Raw genomic sequence first — 20055 nt, forward strand, 5'->3', positions numbered from 1 at the left:
CCACATAGGTTTTATTGATGTCCATGTCAGCTGTGGCATACTCATTCAGCATTGAAGACAACTCCCTGAATGCAGTCCAGTCCATCAATTCAAAGCCATCCTGTAAGCACTCCTGCATTAGGGTTTTGCTTGTCCACACGTTCTTGGTCCTCACTACTGGTCATTAAAAACTGTACAGACCTCAGATGTAGTTGTGGTTATCAGCTGTAGCAAACTAAAACGGGAGTATTTGATGGTTTCCATTGAAGCTGCACACACACACGAGTCACCTTTCTTGGTGGCGCCCCGGAAGACTGAAGTGTATAAGCTGCTGTTGGAAATTTCCACAGGCAAAGATGTGGAAAGAGTGTCTCTCACCTATCAACAGGTGACTACAGAAACATAAATTATGACATATCCAGTTAATACAACATTTTTAAGAGATAATTCTGCTTTTTTTTGGACAGATGGTCACAAAATAAAGCATTTTAATATTGAGTATTGGATTAGTAGTGGAATGAAAGCAGTGCATAAATTTAAATTGTTTTAGTAATTAATGGAATGTGTCAAAGAATGATTGTTCTAAAATCAATGTGGTGGTGTTATTTGGATCCAGAGTACCAATGAGTCTGAGGGACTGATAAAGGCTAAAAATTAATTAAATTAAAGTATGCTGGAAAACATAGAAGCCACAATTCATAATTTCTTTCATTTAAGTAAGTAACATGATATCTTGCTGAACAGAAGCTAGGTCATTAATTAATCTATGTTCACTTATACAACTGAAAACATCATTATGTAGTTACCAGAGCAATACACACAAAATACTGGAGCAACTCAACATCTATGGAGGGAAATGAACAGTCAATGCTTTGGGCCAAGGCACTTCATCAAGACTGGAAAGAAAGGGAAAAAGCCAAAATATAAGGATGGGGAAGGTAGAAGAGCATGTGCTGGCAAGTGATCGATAAATCCAGGTCAGTGGGGGAAAGTAGTGGGAATAATGTGAGAAGCTAGGGGTGATAGGTGGAAGAGGGAAAAAGGATCTTATTCATTTGGCCATAAGACCATTTGATATAGGAGCAGAAGTAGGCCATTTGGCCCATCTAGTCTGCTCCATCATTCAATCATGGCCGATCCAATTCTTCCAGTCATCCCCACTCCCCTGCCTTCTCCCCATACCCTTTGATGCCCTGGCTAATCAAGAACCTATCTATCTCTGCCTTAAATGCACCCAATGACTTGCCCTCCACAGCCACTCGTGGCAACAAATTCCACAGATTTACCACCCTCTGACTAAAGTAATTTCTCCGCATCTCAGTTCTAAATGGACGTCCTTCAATCCTAAAGTTGTGCCCTCTTGTCCTAGACTCCCCTACCATGGGAAATAACTTTGTCATATCTAATCTGTTCAGACCTTTTAACATTTCAAATGTTTCTATGAGATCACCCCCTCATTCTCCTGAACTCCAGGGAATACAGCCCAAGAGCTGCCAGACATTTCTCATATGGTAACCCTTTCATTCTGGAATCAGTTTTGTGAATCTTCTGTGAACCCTCTCCAATGTCAGTATATCCTTTCTAAACCAAGGAGCCCAAAACTGCACACAATACTCCGTGTGGTCTCATGAGTGCCTTATAGAGTCTCAACATCACATCCCTGTTCTTATATTCTATACTCGAGAAATGAATGCCAACATTGCATTCGCCTTCTTCACCACCGACTCAACCTGGAGGTTGAAACTTTAGCCTCGCTTGCCATCCTTTGTCCCTGCACTCCTGGGCTAAGGACTGGTATTCAGGGCCTTCCTCTCGTAAGTCTCTTCATGTCTTTCCTCCCATGGTACTGTGAGCTCCACCAGGATGATTTTCCTGTCTTCAGTGGGCCACAGTACGATGTCTAGTCGAAGTGTGGTTTCCACCACCTCTGAGAACTGCAACTTCTGCCCCAACCCCCCCCCCCCCCCCCGACACCGTCTCTCATCTCCCACCATGATGACTTGGCAGTTTGCAGCAGATTGGATTTAGGCCTCTTTGATATGGCTGGCTTACTTATAGTAATAACTTACTTATTGTTAAAGTAAAGCAAGTTCCACATAAGCAGTCCTGCAAAGTGATGGGTTGTCAATGTGGAGCTCCCCTAAAATAGTTAGAATCTCTGGTTTCTATCTTTCAAATAATAGAATCTTATTAGTTAATTATAATCAATTTTAAATCAAAGGGCCCTCAGGATACAAACTCTTTTAAAGCATTTTTAAAGTTAGGAATAATAATGCTTCATGTGATTCATTAATGACTGGATACAATATATATTCAAAAAAAATAAAAACACAAAATGCTGGCAGAACTCAGCAGACCAGAGAGCATCAATGGGAGGAGGTAGTGACGACTTTTCGGGCCGAAACCCTTCATCAGGAGTGAAGTAACATGGGATGGTGGAGAGGGGATAAGAAGTGGGGGGAGGGATGAAGTAGAGAGCTGGGAAGCGATAGGCTGAAGGGAAATGGGCTAGGGGGAAGGTGGAGAATTATGGGAAATAAAAGAGAAAGAAATGTAGGGCTGGGGGGAGATTATAGTGAGGGGGGAAAAAGAGAGAGAAAGAGAACCAGACTAAAATTATAGATAGGGATGGGGTTAAGGGGGGGGGGGCAGGGGTATCAACGGAGGTCTGTGAGTTGAATGTTCATGCCGGCAGGCAGGAGGCTACCTAGGCGGGAGATAAGGTATTGCTCCATCAACCTGCGTGTGGCCTCATCTTGACGGTAGAGGAGGCCATGGACAGACATGTCGGAGTGGGAGTGGTCTGTGGAATTGAAGTGTGTGGCCACAGGGAGATCCCGCCACTGCTGGAGGACCGAGCGCCGGTGTTCGGCGAAACGGTCTCCCAGTCTGCGGCGGGTCTCCCCAATCTATAGATGGCCACATCGGGAGCACCGGATACAGTATATCACCCCAGTTGACTCGCAGGTGAAGTGGTGCCTCACCTGAAAGGACTGTCTGGGGCCTGGGATGGTGGTGAGGGAACAAGTGTGGGGGCAGGTGTAGCACTTCTTCCGTTTGCAGGGATAAGTGCCTAGAGGGAGATGGGTGGGGAGGGATGGGGGGGATGAATGGACAAGGGAGTCGCGTAGGGAGCGATCCCTGCGGAAAGCCGAGAGTGGGGTGGAGGGGAAGATGTGTCTGGTGGTGGGATCCCGAAGGAGGTGGCAGAAGTTACGGAGGATTATACGTTGGATCTGTAGGCTGGTAGGGTGATAGGTGAGGACCAGGGGGACTCTATCCCTGGTGGGCTGGCAGGGGGATGGGGAGAGGGCAGAGGTGCGTGAAATACGGGAGACGCGATGGAGGGCAGAGTTGATAGTGGACGAGGGGAAGCCCCTTTCTTTAAAAAAGGAAGACATCTCCTTTGTCCTAGAATGAAAGGCCTCATCCTGAGAGCAGATGCGGCAGAGGTGGAGGAATTGAGAGAAAGGGATAGCATTTTTGCAGGAGACAGGGTGGGAGGAGGAATAGTCTAGGTAGCTGTGAGAGTCTGTAGGTTTGGTAGACATCGGTGGATAGGCTGCCTCCAGAGATAGAAACAGAAAGATCTAGAAAGGGGAGGGAGGTGTCGGAAATAGACCAGGTGAATTTGAGGGCGGGGTGAAAGTTGGAGGTGAAGTTAATGAAGTCGACGAGCTCAGCATGTGTGCAGGAAGCAGCGCCGATGCAGTCGTCAATATAACATAAGAAAAGAGGAGGACAGATACCGGTGTGGGCTTGGAACATAGATTACTCCACATGGCCGACTAAAAGGCAGGCGTAGCTAGGACCCATGCGGGTGCCCATGGCTACACCTTTAGTTTGGAGGAAGTGGGAGGACCCAAAGGAGAAATTGTTAAGGGTGACGACTAATTCCGCGAGGCAGAGAAGAGTGGTGGTAGAGGGTTACTGGCTGGGTCTGGAATCCAGGAAGAAACCGAGAGCTTGGAGACCTTTCTGGTGGGGGATAGAGGTATATAGGGACTGGACATCCATGGTGAAAATAAGACGGTGGGGGCCAGGGAACTTTAAACCTTTGAAGAGATGTAAAGCATGAGAAGTATCACAGACATAGGTGGGAAGGGATTGAACAGGGGGAGATAAAACAGAGTCGAGATAGGCAGAAATGAGATTGGTGGGGCAGGAGCAAGCAGAGACAATGGGTCTGCCTGGACAGGCAGGTTTGTGAATCTTAGGTAGGAGGTAGAAACGGGAAGTGCAGAGTGTGGGAACTATAAGTTTGGTGGCCGTGGATGGGAGATCTCCCGAGCTGATGAGCTCAGAAATGGTTTGGGAGACAATGGACTGGTGCTCCCTAGTGGGGTCATAGTCCAGGGGTAGATAAGAGGAGGTGTCAGCGAGTTGTCGTTGTGCCTCTGCTATGTACAGGTTCAACATATAATCCTCCGTAACTTCTGCCACCTCCTACGGGATCCCACCACTAGCCACATCTTCCCCTCCCCCCCCACTCTCGGCTTTCCGCAGGGATCGCTCCCTACGCGACTCCCTTGTCCATTCATCCCCCCATTCCTCCCCACCAACCCTCCACCAGGCATTCATCCCTGCAAACGGAAGAAGTGCTACACCTGCCCCCACACTTGTTCCCTCACCACCATCCTAGGCCCCAGACAGTCCCTTCAGGTGAGGCACCACTTCACCTGCGAGTCAACTGGGGTGATATACTGTATCCAGTGCTCCCGATGTGGCCATTTATACATTGGGGAGACCCGCCGCAGACTGGGAGACCGTTTCACCCGAACACCGGCGCTCGGTCCTCCAGCAGTGGCGGGATCTCCCTGTGGCCACACACTTCAATTCCACAGACCGCTCCCACTCCGATATGTCTATCCATGGCCTCCTCTACTGTCAAGATGAGGCCACACGCAGGTCAATGGAGCAATACCTTATCTCCCGCCTAGGTAGCCTCCTGCCTGCCGGCATGAACATTCAACTCACAGACCTCCGTTGATACCCCTGGCCCCCCCCCCCCCCCCACCTTACCCCATCCCTATCTATAATTTTAGTCTGGTTCTCTTTCTCTCTCTTTTCTCCCCCCTCACTATAATCTCCCCCCAGCCCTAATTTTCTTTCTCTTTTATTTCCCATAATTCTCCACCTTCCCTCAGCCCATTTCCCCTTCAGCCTATCACTTCCCAGCTCTCTACTTTATCCCTCCCCCCACTTCTTATCCCCCCTCAACCATCCCATGTTACTTCACTCCTGATGAAGGGTTTCAGCCCAAAACATCATCACTACCTCCTCCCATAGATGCTGTCTGGCCTGCTGAGTTCTGCCAGCATTTTGTGTTTTTATTTATTTCCACCATCTGCAGATTCACTCGTGTTGACAATATATATTCCTTTAGTTTAATTATGGGGAGTATTATGGGGAGTATGTGGAACGATAAAATATGAACAGCTATGGAAAAAGGGTATTTATGATTTACAGAGAAATCAGCTTATGGACAGGAACAGAACCTTTATGTAACTCAGAGACCTTCTAGGATCCATTTTGTCCTGCAGCCCAAACGACCATTAACCGGGAATATAATGGATCTGGGGTTTAGCCTTGGTTTCATGTATCCTGGTACCTTTTGTTAATAGTAGGCCGGATATACAAATAGTAATTTTCCAATGACCAAATAATTTGACTTTCAATACTGTTCCGAGGGCCAAAGCATCAACTAGTGTTTGTGGAGAATTCCAAACTTCTTTCATTGTTCGGTGATACCACAAATATCTGAAAGCACTGCCTCCCTATCAATGCTGCTAATGCTCCTTGATATTTTAAAACAAAATCAGTCAAATCACCCCATAAGTTCAGAGGAATATAACTCAAGTTGGGAATCCCAGAGTAATTTTGCTCAGTGTTTGTGGTACTCTTGGCAAAGTCATTGTCTGTAATTACTGCTAAATGCTGATAGTTCTAAATGGAATTGCTGGCATTTATGTTTCAACAAGTCCAGGACTTCTGTGTACATGGAGTAAACCAGTCTAGAACTTCAATAGTTCTGTATCGTCTAGTGGTGAAGATCCAGCTTGACGAGCACATGTAGTTATCCTGGCCCTGGGGAATTATCTCTTGGATCCTGTGGGGTGGTCTGGATTAACTTCAATGGAGATTGCAGACTTGGAAGGAAGAATAATAAAAAGGCTCTTTTTTAAAGGGTTAGTTTTTTTCAGTATTTTTTATTAATTTTCACATAGAAGAATACAGAGTACATGAGGATACATATTATGAATCAAAAAAAGATAGAATAGTACTGAATACATTATATTTAAATCACACTCGCAATCGCAGTACCTTATATTCATAATCAAACACGTATATTAATTAAATTGTAATTTGAATTGTAATAATTTTATTATAAAAAATATTCTAGACCCTTTACCAAGATCGAAGCTTTCTTTCTTTCTCTACCAAACAGCTCAATATTGATAAAGGATTACTTTTTATGATTTTATTTATTTTAGCTAATTTAGTTTTAATTTTTTAAAATAATTGTTATTTATTTTACATGGCATTTTATCTTTAATAATTTTAAATGTTTCTACCTTTGATAGATTTGACTAATACAAAAAGAGTATTAGTAATTCTTTTCAGGAAAGTTGTAGTGGGTTGGGATCTGTTACATGTCCTGTTGGTGCCTTGCCATGCCTTAAGGCTGGTATCTGTGATGTTTCATGCCACCACCTGAAAAGTCCAGGCTTGGGGTGACTGCAGCTGGTAATTCTGAGAAATCGTCCTGTATCAGTGAAATCTAGGACAGAAGTGCCAACAGTGCACCAGTACCCAGTCGGTTCGGATTGGCAGCAACTCCTCCACAATCCTCTTCAGCAACAACGCACCACAAGCCTGTGTGCTTAGCCCCTGCTCTGCTTGCTTTATATCTGTGAGCATGTAGCCAGGTATAGCTCCAAAGCCATATATAAGTTTGTTAATGTTGACTGATTCAAAGGTGGTGTGGAACTGGCATCTCAGAGCGAGGTGAAAATTTTCTTGAATGGTGCCACAACAACAACCTCTCACTCAACGACTGCAAAACCAAAGAGATAATTATTGACTACAGGAAGAGGAAACTGGAGGTCCCTGAGCCAGTTGTCAATAGGGGACTGGGGTTGGAGAGGGTCAGTAACTTTAAATTCATTGGTGTTATCATATCAGAGGGTATGTCTTTGGATCAGTTCATAAGTGCCATCATAAAGATGACACAACAGCACCTTTACTTCCTTAAAAGTTGGCACAGACTTGACATGTCATCTAATACTTTGAAAAGCCTCTATGGATGCACAATAAAGAGTACTCTTACTGGTTGTATCACAGCTGGTATGCAAACACCAATGCCTATTCACAGAAAAAGCCTACAAAAAGTGTTGGATGCAGTCAAGTCCATCACAGGCAAAGTCAAGCTCTCCCCATCACTGAGCACATCTACACAAGTGCAGCCACAAGAAAGCAGTGTCCATCATCAAGGACCCTCCGTCATCCAAGCCATTCTCTTTCTGACTGGTGCCATCAAGGAAGAGGAAAAGGAGCCTTGGGTCCCACACCACCAGGCTCAGCAACAGTGACTACTTTTCAAACCTTAGGCTTCTGAACTAGCGTGAATAACTTCACTCACCTCAACTCTGAACCGATTACACATCTTATGGACTTACAAGGACTGCAAGTAATGCATGGATTCTATCGTATATCTGTGTTCTACTGTGAATGCCCACAATAAAATGAATCTCAAGATAGTATATGGTGACATATCTGTACTTTGAATAAATAAATTTACTTTAGTTTACTTTGACCGGGATCTTGTATAGACATACACTAGCCAAACTGCAACTATAATGGCTTTTACATATGAAAACTTCTGCCCTTCAATTTATTTTTGGATATTTTCTGCACTTATCTTTGATATTTTTAGTATGCCTTTGGATTTTTATGCCTCATTATCTCTGGCCTTTAAGTTTTTTATATAATCGATTCAGAATTGTCAGCTGTACCAATGCTTGCATTGGATGCTAAATGTTTTGGCCTTTAGCTCTCTTATAGCTAGGAGGGCACTTTTGTTTAAATGGAAAGATGTTTTTCCTCCTTCTCATGCTCAATGGTTATACGACGTTATGTCATGCTTAGATTTAGAGAAGATTTGATGTTCAATTTCTGAATCTCGTCAAGACTTTCAAACATTGTGGGGACCTTTTCTGAATTATTTTCAAAACCTTCGTCTTTGTTGTTTAAACTCAGATGTCAGCTATTATTAATTTTTATTATATACAGAAGGCATTTAACCTTCTTTTCTCCTTAATGAACAGCTTTGGTCTTGGTAGGGGTTAGGTTCTTTTTTTTGTAATAAATTTGTATAGTTCAATATAACTATTGATTAACTTACATGAATACAGGGTAATGAGATTGTTATTATGAACAGATATAATGTAATTAGTAGTTTTTAAAAATCTTCTTTGTCCTTTGATATACTTCCTTGTACTCTGTATTCTTCTATGTAGAAACTAATAAAAATATTGGAAAAGAAGATATTTTTAGTATGCTTTTGGATTTTTATGCCTCATTATCTCTGGCCTTTCTTTTTATATATAATCAATTCAGAATGGTCAGCTGTACCAATACTTGAATTGGATGCTATATGTTTAATAGTTTACCTATTTGCTTAAACTGTTAATGTCTCCTTCCATCCAAGCAGTACAGGTTAAGCAATCCTGCGTGTCTCTCCATCACTGACTGGGTTGTGCATGTGGATTTCTATGTCATTATGTATATGGGAACCTGAGGAGGCCTCATTACTGCTCTCTAATCAGCTGTAATTTTTCATGTTCACTCATTCTATCCTGATTTATGGATTCTCATAATTAACCACCTACAAGTGTAAAGCTAATTGGTTTACAATATCCAAATCTCCCTCTCTCACCTTTCATAAGTATTGAAACTACTTACGATTTGCTGCTGCAGAGAAACCGTAACTGATTTGAGAATCTTGCAGTGTTCTTTTATGGAGAGATAGATCACAACAGCACATAAACAGGCACTTTGGCTTATCTAGTCTATACCAAACTATTACTCTGCCTAGTACCATCGACCTGTACCTAGACCATAGCCTTTCATGCCTTTCCCTTCTATGTAATTACGCAAATTTATTTTAAATGTTGAAATTGAACCCACATCCACCACTTCCACTGGCAACTCACTCCACAGTCACGCCACCCTCTGAGTGAAAAAGCTCCCCCTCAGGTTACCCTAAAATATTTCACCTTTCACCCTTAACATACAATCTCTAGTTGTAATCTAACCCAACATCAGTGCATTTACCCTATCTGTACCTCTCATAATTTTGTATGCCTCTATCAAATCTCCCCTCAGTCACCTATGATTCAGGGAATTAAGTCCTAACCTATTCATTTTTCCCTAAAACTTAGGTACTCAAGTCACTGTAACATCCTTGCAAGTTTTCTCTTTCAGTCTCATTGACATCTTTCCATCTGACCAGAACTACAGTATTACAAAGTAGGCCTTGCCAATGTCTTAAGCATCCTTTAAAACCTTAAAAAAGAACTTATCACAGATTCATCAAGTTTTAATATCATTTTGGCTTCATATTTTCATGTGTTGCTGATTTGAATTTTCAGGAGGTCTGATCTCTGATTCAGTATCAGTTTTATTTGAATACCCACTGAGCTATCCTCCTTCTCTAGTACATGCGGTGACATCATTCTCTGGTTATCATTTCCTCGTCTTTACTTACTGACATTTATTTAAGAACTCTGCTTTCCTTTTGTTTTGCAGTTCCATGGTTCAGTGGTTCCATTGAATATCGGAGAATGTAGGCAATATACAACCTGAAACTCTTACTCTTTGCAGACATCCACTAAACAGAACATCCCAAAAAAATGAGTGACAGAAAAATGTAGAACTCCAAACCCCCCTCCCCTTCCCACACACAAGCAGCAGCAAAATATCAAACCTGCTCCCCCTTGCCCCACTTAATCCAGCAGTTCCCCCACCACCCACCAGGCAAGCATTAGCAAAGCCCCCAGAGACCACGATCTATAGATGGCCTGTCAGAAACCACCATTCATCCCAACACTTTGACATCCCGAAGGCTCTCTCCCTCAGTAATGAGCGAGAGAGAGGTTTCACTCCTGCCACAGTGAGAGGGCAGCCCAGTAGCTTGCTGGTTCAATGTACAATCTGCAGCGTCACTTATCTGAGCTCCCTCAACTCAAGAATCAGCAAATTCTCTCTCGCCATTGAGAGCACGAGAGAGAGTGAGATCTCGATGGTCTGATCTCCCGCGACACTTCAGTTGACAACACACCAGTAAGGAATCGGGTCATCCACTGGGCTGCACAAGGCCACACCCTGAAGGTGTACATCTTCCTGACCACTTCCTGGAAATATTGAAAGACGTTAGGCCGCTTAGCGAGCTCCAAGAGCCAGAACCCACCCTTGTGAAAAACCACAGTCCGAGCACAGCTGCAGATCACGGACTCTGACAGGACCCCAGCCACCTTGAAAAGGAAAAAAACAGACACTAAAGAGAAGAATTTAAACTGTTTTGCAGGTGAACTCCACGTAGTCACCCTGGCACCAACATTAGCTCCTCCTCTTTAGCTTCTCAGTTCTATCAGTTGCTGAGATCTTTAATATTTTTGCCTTGTGTTATGCTTTTTTGTTAGTTTTATGGTTTTTTATCTTTCCTGCCATTCACATTGAAGTCAGCCTCACCTTCCATGGTTTGGATATTGCTCTGAATGACAAGTCCATTTCACTGGCCAGCTGCACGTCAAGCTTGTTCTTCTGTAATACAGGCTCCTGATCAGTCTTCCAGAAGACAGACTCTAAACTGACACGTACAAACAAGCTGGATGAACTCAGCAGGTCGGACAGCATCCGTTGAAACGAGCAGTCAACGTTTCGGGCTGAGACCCTTCGTCAGGACTGAAGAAGGTGGGGGGAGGGTGGAATGTGCCAGGTGAAAAACCAATCAGAGGAAAGATCAAGGGGTGGGGGAGGGGAAGCAGGGAGGAGATAGGCAGGAGAGGTGAAGAAGGAATGTAAGGGGAAAGTCTTTCCTCTGATTGGTTTTTCACCTGGCACCTTCCACCCTCCCCCCACCTTCTTTATAGGGCCCCTGCCCCCTCCTTCTTCAGTCCTGATGAAGGGTCTCAGCCCGAAACGTTGACTGCTCATTTCAACGGATGCTGCCCGACCTGCTGAGTTCATCCAGCTTGTTTGTATGTGTTGATTTGACCCCAGCATCTGCAGTGTACTTTGTGTTTAAGATTCTAAACTGATAAGCAAGCCCTGCACAGTACAGGATCTCTTCAAGCAAGCCCAACTCCAAGAATTGATTTAAGAGCCTGTTAAGTACTCCTCCAGACTTGTTGTTCTCAAAGTATGGTGGTAGAGTCAAATACATTAGAGGCTCTTAAGAGATGTTTAGATGAATGTGGGGAAGATGGAGGGATATGGACGGTGTAGGAGGGAGGGATCACAGTGTTTGGGTGTTTTTGATTTGTTTTTTAGATGGTTCAGCACAACATTGTGGGACGAAGGGCCTGTTCCTGTGCTGTACTGTTCTATGTTCCAAGATATGTGAATGTCCCTCACACAATATTGAAAAAGTACTCCAAAACATAATTATTAAGGTACTTTGAATAAAAGATCGAACTATTTAAAACTATTAAGCAGTTAACACTTTAGTCCATAATTGAATGAAAAAGGAAAATACCTTGGATTTTTGCTTCCCCTGCAGCCTTTTCCTGCATTTGAAAATTAAAAGCCTGATGGATTTAACAATATCCAGGGGTTAGATTTTGCAGCCTAAGTGATGAAATATTTGTGTTCTGGCAGTATACAATTGTCCTGAGGACAGTGATCATCTGTGCAGAAATCTAGTGCTTAGCTTTACTTGAGATTCACTCATTTATATTGGTAAAAGCCATGGGAACTGATCAGTTCTGATCTTAGAATCCATGCTATATATTATGTTTTTCCTTATAAACAAAGGACTATGCTTAATCAATTAATTGTCCTTCTTTGATGATTAAGCATAGTTGCATTATCAATTGCTAACTAAGTTGGATATCCCAGGCAGAGGAAGCATGTATTGAGCCATGTAAACATTTGGGATGTTTTTATATGATCACATCTATTCTTCTATACTCAGGAGATTATCTGTCCTGTCCCTCCTTGCATGACCACGTCAGAACCTATCTGAAACTGCTAGCATTTTTCAAAACAAAACCTTCAGTATGTCTGTGGGTTGGACTTGTTCACTTTTCTGCATAATGTCATTTGCATTCAGAAAGTTCGAAACTGACCGTGTTGAGGAGATTGATGCTGAAGTAAAGTACAGACTTTGCAGTTAGGTAAAAGGCAAACACAGCAGCTCACTGCAGCTCAACAATTTCCATTGGATGCATGTAGTTCGTGATCACTGAAATTCACTGACCAGCTGATCAACAGAAACACTTGAGATACTTGAGCATCTGGAGTCACTGTATTGTCGTTATGCATTGTCCTGATTAAAGAGTTATCACTTTAAAGAGTATCTGAAAAAGAAAGAATGGATCATACAATGGTCTTAGAGTAAATATTCACGAGATTTGAGCAGGCTTATTGAGGAGAAAAACAGATTCTCATTAGAATGTGTCAAAATGACAGAGTTAGAAAAACTGTTGATTCAACTATTCAAGAGGGAGTGGATTGATATCATTGAGAAAGAAAAGCTAGAAGATATTAATGCAAAATGGTCAAAGAAGCTTTGATCATCTTTAAAGGAGTATTTGATCAAAGTAAAATCAAAATGCATTAAACAAACTTCTCCAGTGTAGTCACCTTAACAAGTTTATCAATCGTCCCGTTCATGACCGAGAAAGAGTTTAACATTTCTTTGCCATGAATTAACAAAAAGAAGAATGTTATAATCATTAATTTATTGTGCTAAATGGTATTTATTCATCAGATGTTTCAGGTAAATGGAAAAGGAGGAATTTTGACATAACAATAGGAAAATCTCAAAACACAATAAAATCTGCAGATGCTGGAAATCCAAAGCAACACACACAAAATGTTGGAGGAACTCAGCAGGTCAGGCAGCAACTGTGGAAAAGAGTAAACAGTTGATGTTTCAGGCTGAGAGCAGGACTGAGAAGGAAGGGGGAAGATGCCAGAATAAAAAGGTGAAGGGAGTGGAAGGAGTAATCTTGGGATTAAAGCCCGTGCCACTCGACAGTGAGCATAGGAATAGAGTGAGGTGGAGGATAAATGTGTGGCTGAGGGATTGGAGCAGGGAGCAGCGATTCAGATTTCTAAATCATTGGAACCTCTTCTGGGGCAAGTGTGACCTGTACAAAAAGGACGGGTTGCACTTGAATCCCAGGGGGACCAATATCCTGGCGGGAAGGTTTGCTAAGTCTATTGGGGAGAGTTTAAACTAGGATTGCTGGGGAGTGGGAACCAAACTGAAGTGACAGGAAAGGGAGGTTAGCTCACAAATAGAGAAAGCTTGGAGACAGTGTGAAAGGGAGGATAGGCAGGTGATAGAGAAGGGACGCGCTCAGTCTGATGGTTTGAGATGTATCGATTTTAATGCGAGGAGTATCATGAATAAAGTGGATGAACTTGGATCAGTACTTGGAATGATGATGTTGTGGCCAGTAGAGACTTGGATGGTGCAGGGGCAGGAATGGCTACTTCAAGTGCCAGGCTTTAGATGTTTCGGAAAGGATAGGGAGGGAGGCGAAAGAGGTGGGGGCGTGGCACTGTTGATCAGCGATAGTGTCACGGCTGCAGAAAAGGAGGAAGTCATGGAGGGGTTGTCTACGGAGTCTCTGTGGGTGGAAGTTAGGAATAGGAGGGGGGTCAATAATTCTACTGGGTGTTTTTTATAGACCATCCAGTAGTACAGGGCCATCGAGGAGCAGATAGGGAGACAGATTCTGGAAAGGAGTAATAATAACAAGATTGTTGTGGTGGGAGATTATAATTTCCCAAATATTGATTGGCATCCTCCTTGAGTGAGGCTTTTAGTTGGGGTGGAGTTTGTTAGGTGTGTTCAGGAAGGTTTCTTGACACAAAATGTAGATAAGCCTACAATAGGAGAGGCTGTATTTGATCTGGTATTGGAAAATGAACCTGGTCAGATGTCAGGTCTCTCAGTGGGATAGCATTTTGGAGATAGTGATCACAGTTCTATCTCCTTTACCATAACATTGGACAGGGATAGAAACAGACAAGTTAGGGAAATGTTTAATTGGAGTAAGGGGAAACATGAGGCTATCAGGCAGGAACTTGGAAGCATAGATTGGAAACAGATGTTCTCAGGAAAACATACCGAAGAAATGTGGCAAATGTTCAGGGGATATTTGTGTGGGGTTCTGAGTAGGTATGTTCCAATGAGACATGGGAAGGATGGTAGGGTACAAGATCTGTGCTGCACAAAGGCTGTGGTAAATCTAATGAAGAAGAAAAGAAGAGCTTACAAAAGGTTCAAAAAACTTTGTAATGATAGGAATCTAGAAGATTATAAGGCTAGCAGGAAGGAGCTTAAGAATGAAATTAGGAGAGCCAGAAGGCATTGGTGGAGAGAATTAAGGAAAACCCCAAGGCATTCTACAAGTATGTGAGCAGCAAGAGGATAAGACATGAGAGAATAGGGCCAATCAAGTGTGACAGTGGAAAAGTGTGTATGGAACTGGAGGAAATAGCAGATGTACTTAATGAATACCTTGCTTCAGTATTCACTACAGAAAAGGATTTGGCGATTGTAGGGATGACTTGCAGTGGACTGAAAAACTTAAGAATGTAGATATTAAGGAAGAGGATGGGCTGGAGTTTTTGGAAAGCATCAAGTTGGATAAGTCACTGGGACCGGATGAGATGTACCACAGGCTACTGTGGGAAGCAAGGGAAGAGATTATTGAGCCTTTGGCAATGAGGGTTGTGGATGTTGTTCCCTTATTTAAGAAAGGCAGCAGGGATAGCCCAGGAATTTATAGATCAGGTAGTCTTACTTCAGTGGTTGGTAAGTTGATGGAGAAGATCCTGAGAGGCAGGATTTATGAACATTTGGAGAGGCATAATATGATTAGGAATTAGGAATATGATTAGGAGTAGTCAGCATGGCTTTGTCAAAGGCAGGTTGTGCCTTACGAACCTGACTGAATTTTTTGAGGATGTGACTAAGCACATTGAAGAAGGAAGAGCAGTCAATGCAGTGTATATGGATTTCAGCAAGGTATTTGATAAGGTACCCCATTCAAGGCTTATTGAGAAAGTAAGGAGGCATGAGATCCAAGGGAACATTGCTTTGTGGATCTTGAATTGGCTTGCCCACAGAAGGCAAAAAGTGGTTGTAGGCGGGCCATACTCTGCAGGGAGGCCGGTGACCAGTAGTGATCTGTTCTGGGACCCCTACTCTTTGTGATTTTTATAAATGACCTGGATGAAGAAGTGGAGGGATAGTTTAGTAAATTTGCTGATGACTCAAAGGCTGGGGGTATTGTGGATAGTGTGGAGGGCTGTCAGAGGTTACAACGGGATATTGATAGGATGCAAAACTGGGCTGAGAAGTGGCAGATGGAGTTCAACCCAGATAAGTGTGAGGTGGTTCATCTTGGTAGGTCAAATATTATGGGCAGAATATAGCATTAATGATAAGACTCTTGGCAGTATGGAGGATCAGATGGATCTTGGGGTCTGAGTCCATAGGACCCTCAAAGCAGCTGCATAGATTGATTCTGTGGTTAAGACGGCATACGGTACATTGGCCTTCATCAATCGTGGAATAGAATTTAGGTGCCGAGAGGTAATGTTGGAGCTATATAGGACCCTGGTCAGACCCCACTTGGAGTACTGTAGTCAGTTCTGGTCGCCTCACTACAGGAAGGATGTGGAAAACATAGAAAGGATGCAGAGGAGTTTACAAGGATGTTGCCTGGATTGGGGAGCATGCCTTATGAGAATAGGTTGAGTGAACTTGGCCTTTTCTCCTTGGAGCGACACAGGATGAGAGGTGACCTGATAGAGGTGTACAAGATAATGAGAGACATTGATCGTGTGGATAGTCAGAGGCTTTTTCCCAGGGCTGAAATGGCTAGCATGAGAGGGCATAGTTTTAAGGTGCTTGGAAGTATGTACAGAGGAGATGTCAGGGGTAAGTTTTTTTATGCAGAGAGTGGTGAGTGCGTGGAATGGGCTGCTGGTGGCAGTGGTGGAGGCGGAAATGATAGGGTCTTTTAAGAGACTCCTGGATGGCTTCATGGAGCTTAGAAAAATAGAGGGCTATGAGTAAGGCCTAAGTAGTTCTAAAGTAGGGACATGTTTGGCACAGCTTTGTAGGCCGAAGGGCTTGTATTGTGCTGTATGTTTGCTATGTTTCTATGAGTCTAGCTGGAAGGTGATTGGTGAAGCCAGGTGGATGCGAAAGGTCAAGGACTGGAGAAGAAAGTATCTGATAGGAGAAGAGTGTGGACCATGGGAGAAAGAGAAGGAGGAGGAGAGTAATAGGCAGGTGAAAAGAGATAGGCCAGAGTGGGGAATGGGGGGGGGGTGGGATTTGTTCATCAAAAGGCAAAATCAATATCCCTGCCATCAAGTTGGAGGCTACCAAGACAGAATATAAGGTGTTGCTCCTATGCCCTGAGGGTGGCCTTGTCTTGGAACAAGAGGAGGCCCTGATCAACAGGTCAGAATGGGAATGGGAATTAAAATGTTTGTCCACCAGCACTCAGCAGGTCATGCAACGTCTGTGGAGAGAACAAAGAAACAGTCCATGTTTTCTGTAGACAACCTTTCACCAGAACTTACATCAGAATTAAATGATAGCTGCATGTGATTACTGTTTGTAAGATGTTTTATCTCATCACTAGCACTGTGCAATTGTCACAATTATCTCTGTGCAATCATCACAATTTTGCTATATTTTTATTGTGTATGATTTAATAATTGTACATGACAAAAAAAATAAGGTTACTCAGTCCAGCCAGACAGATCAGATGTCAGCCTACTGTTCCAGATGGGAAGTAAATCTGAATAATTGTTTAGCTGGCTATGTTGTCTATAGTGTGAGTAAAGCAAAGAAATACCCAATGCATTTTTTTCTGCAGGTCTGACATATTCAGCCCTAAAGAAAATACATTGTGGATTTGTGAATACTTTAAATTTTCTGGATCTGAGAGCAAGGCACTGTCTCTAGTTTCCCACCCCATTGCCAATTTTCACAAGATGGTAAATATTCTTAAGCTTCTCTATTGGAAACATAAAAATGGAGCAGGAATAGGCGATCAACCCTTCGAGCCTGCTGTGTTATTTAACACAATCCGAGTTGATTTTCTATCTCAATACAGTAGTTCTATGTTCCCCCAATACTCCTTTATCCAATTTATGTATGAAGATAATGTCAGTGAGAAATAGTTCTCAGAGTAGGGAGAGAGCAACAGGGAATCAACATCACAATGTCCTCGGCTGCTCTCAGTGTTTCCTTCAGGTTGTTAAGAAACTACTTTGAGTTTGCAAGATTTATGAACTTCCTCAAGATTTCTGCTTGTAGTAGCAAACAGATTTCAGATGACCCCATATTAAAGCATTGACTTAATTTTACCTAATATTATAATATATTGCCAATTACTTGTGAGAAATTGATACGTTAATAATTATTGAGAAATAGCAATTAGTGTACTAATTTCTCACAAGAATTTGGCAATATTTTACACTATTTTGATATCACATCCCCATGCAGTACATAGTTTTGAAACTGTGACAATATAGGCATGGTATTATTTATTATTCCATACGTATCATAAGGGTATCATTGGTCTATTGTGTTTGGTGGAATTGGACTCATAGATTGAATGGGACTAGATGCCAAACTGCCTCTCTTAAAAGCCCATTTGTGAATCCATTGTGTTATTTTGTAAATTAAAAAAAACTTTTAATTCCTGGTTGACTTTATGTTCGAATTAAGTCAGAGTAATCTAAAATACCCAAACCAATGCTAGCACTTATAATCTCTCTGTAAATGAGGTATTCCTGGTTTCAATTTGCACTTGGTTAGAATGGAAGGCCACTCCCATTTAGAAGAGTGCTACTTTCATTTTCTTAAAAAATCTCCAGTCTATTATACAACAAACCCAGTATACACACATTAATGTGACTTGAGCATCATGTGAAATAAAAGAAAGCCTTTAAACCGATAGCTTAAAAATTAGCAAGACTTTCAGACTGTTGTAACTTATTACTCTGTTTTTTTTTGTCCAAATCTTAAGCATTGGGCTTTCTGCTTATACTTTCCAACTCTTCACTTTCTTCTCATCCTATGGGACACAACGTAAAACTTATCTTTTTGATCAGTGTTTTGGCCACATGCCATGGTGTCAGTCTTTCAGTCTGATTACACTTGTGTGGAGGAGCCGGGGACGTTCTGCTGATTTGAAGTTGTGCTTTGTTGATTTGGTGAACACAAAGAGACTCAGAATCATTGTGCAGGTGCAAGTTCAGCAGTGACCATCTATTTGGTCATGATTAATGTCTTTGCATCTTGAGCTTATAAACAGCCCAGAAAACACAATGAAAAGTATTAGGTGGAATGGTCCTCTTCGGATAAATAACTTCAACATTTTAAGTCAAGACCATAAGGCCATAATTCATAGCAACAGAATTAGGCCATGTTTGGCCCATTGAGTGTGCTCCATTTCATCATGGCTGATCCACTTTCCTCTCAAACCCATTCACCTGCCTTCTTCCTATAACCTTTCACGCCCTGACTTGTAGAGAACCAATCAACCTCTGCCTTAAATATACCCAATGATCAAGCATCCACAGCTGCCTGTGGCAATAAACTCCACAGTTACCACACTATGGCTAAAGAAATTCCTCATAATCTCTGTTCGAAATGGAAATCCCTCTATTATGAAGTTGTGCTCTCTGGTCCTAGACTCTGCCACTTTAGGAAACATCATCTCCATTTCCACTCTATCTAGGCATTCGATAGGTTTCAAAGAGATCACCCTCTCACTCTTCTAACTTCCAGTGAATACAGGCTGAGAGACATCACACGCTCCTCATATGATAAGACTTTCATTCCCAAAATCATTTTTGTGAACCTGTTTTGAACCTTCTCCAGAGTCAGCACATCCTTTCTTTGATAAGGGACCCAAAACCGCTCACAATACTCCAAGTGAGGCCTCACCAGTGCCCTATAAAGCCTCAGCATTACATCCTTGTTTTTATATTCTGGTCTTCTCAAAATGAATGCTAACATTGCATTTGGCTTCCTCACAACCTTTAGAGAATCCTCTAGGAGGACTCCCAAGTCACTTTGCACCTTGGATTTTTGAATTTTAAGCAACATGGAAAGGTTTGTAAAAAAGAATGGGTGAGACAGAAATCACTGCAGTAATATTTGAAGCAGAAGTGGTGGGATATATTTGCATTACTGTATCAAAGGACCAGGCCTATGGGCTTGCAATGAACTTCCCTTTAGTTGCTGCAAACATCAATCGGTTTCGTTAAGCAGGAAACATTGAATACAAAAGCATTATTCGACTGTCAAAGTCAAGATCAATTAGACTAAAATCATGTTGCTACTTTAAGGACCAGCATTAACATTCCCATTTAATGAATGTACATTTAATGGGTTATAAATGATTTCCTCTCTAATATCTTTAATGGAGTTGTCAATCCATGTAACGGAAGCAGTCTGACAATCCTTTGATGTATTAGAGTGACAAACAACAGAATAAATGTCTACATGTTAGAATTTGAAACCCTTTCTATTTGATTCTCAGAGTTTGTTGGATCCCAAATTTTGTTCCAAGTGTTGCCTACCAATCATATGTTTCAAGTAATGTGTTTTTTGGAGTTGCAATATATTCTATAGCTTGGCTTTGTGGGAATTTGGTTGCATTGTGATCTTTTCAGCAAAACAAATAGAGAAATCATGTCACATTGGAAAGCAAATGCAGAAATATCGATTGTTTGCTACCTCAATTAACCGGAAATGAGTGCATTTGAGAACCATTTTAATGTTGTCAAAGTTTTTCCTAT

The 20055-nt window shown here is 42.3% G+C and overlaps 1 protein-coding gene across 2 annotated transcripts in view; it reads left to right on the plus strand.

The window, feature by feature from the left end:
* Window positions 1-20055, plus strand: part of LOC140734522 (connector enhancer of kinase suppressor of ras 2) — a 1506781-nt gene that overhangs the window by 966861 nt on the left and 519865 nt on the right. The gene's annotated exons all lie outside the window — the stretch shown is intronic.

This window comes from Hemitrygon akajei, chromosome 10 (assembly GCF_048418815.1).
Source record: "Hemitrygon akajei chromosome 10, sHemAka1.3, whole genome shotgun sequence".
NCBI lineage: Eukaryota > Metazoa > Chordata > Chondrichthyes > Myliobatiformes > Dasyatidae > Hemitrygon > Hemitrygon akajei.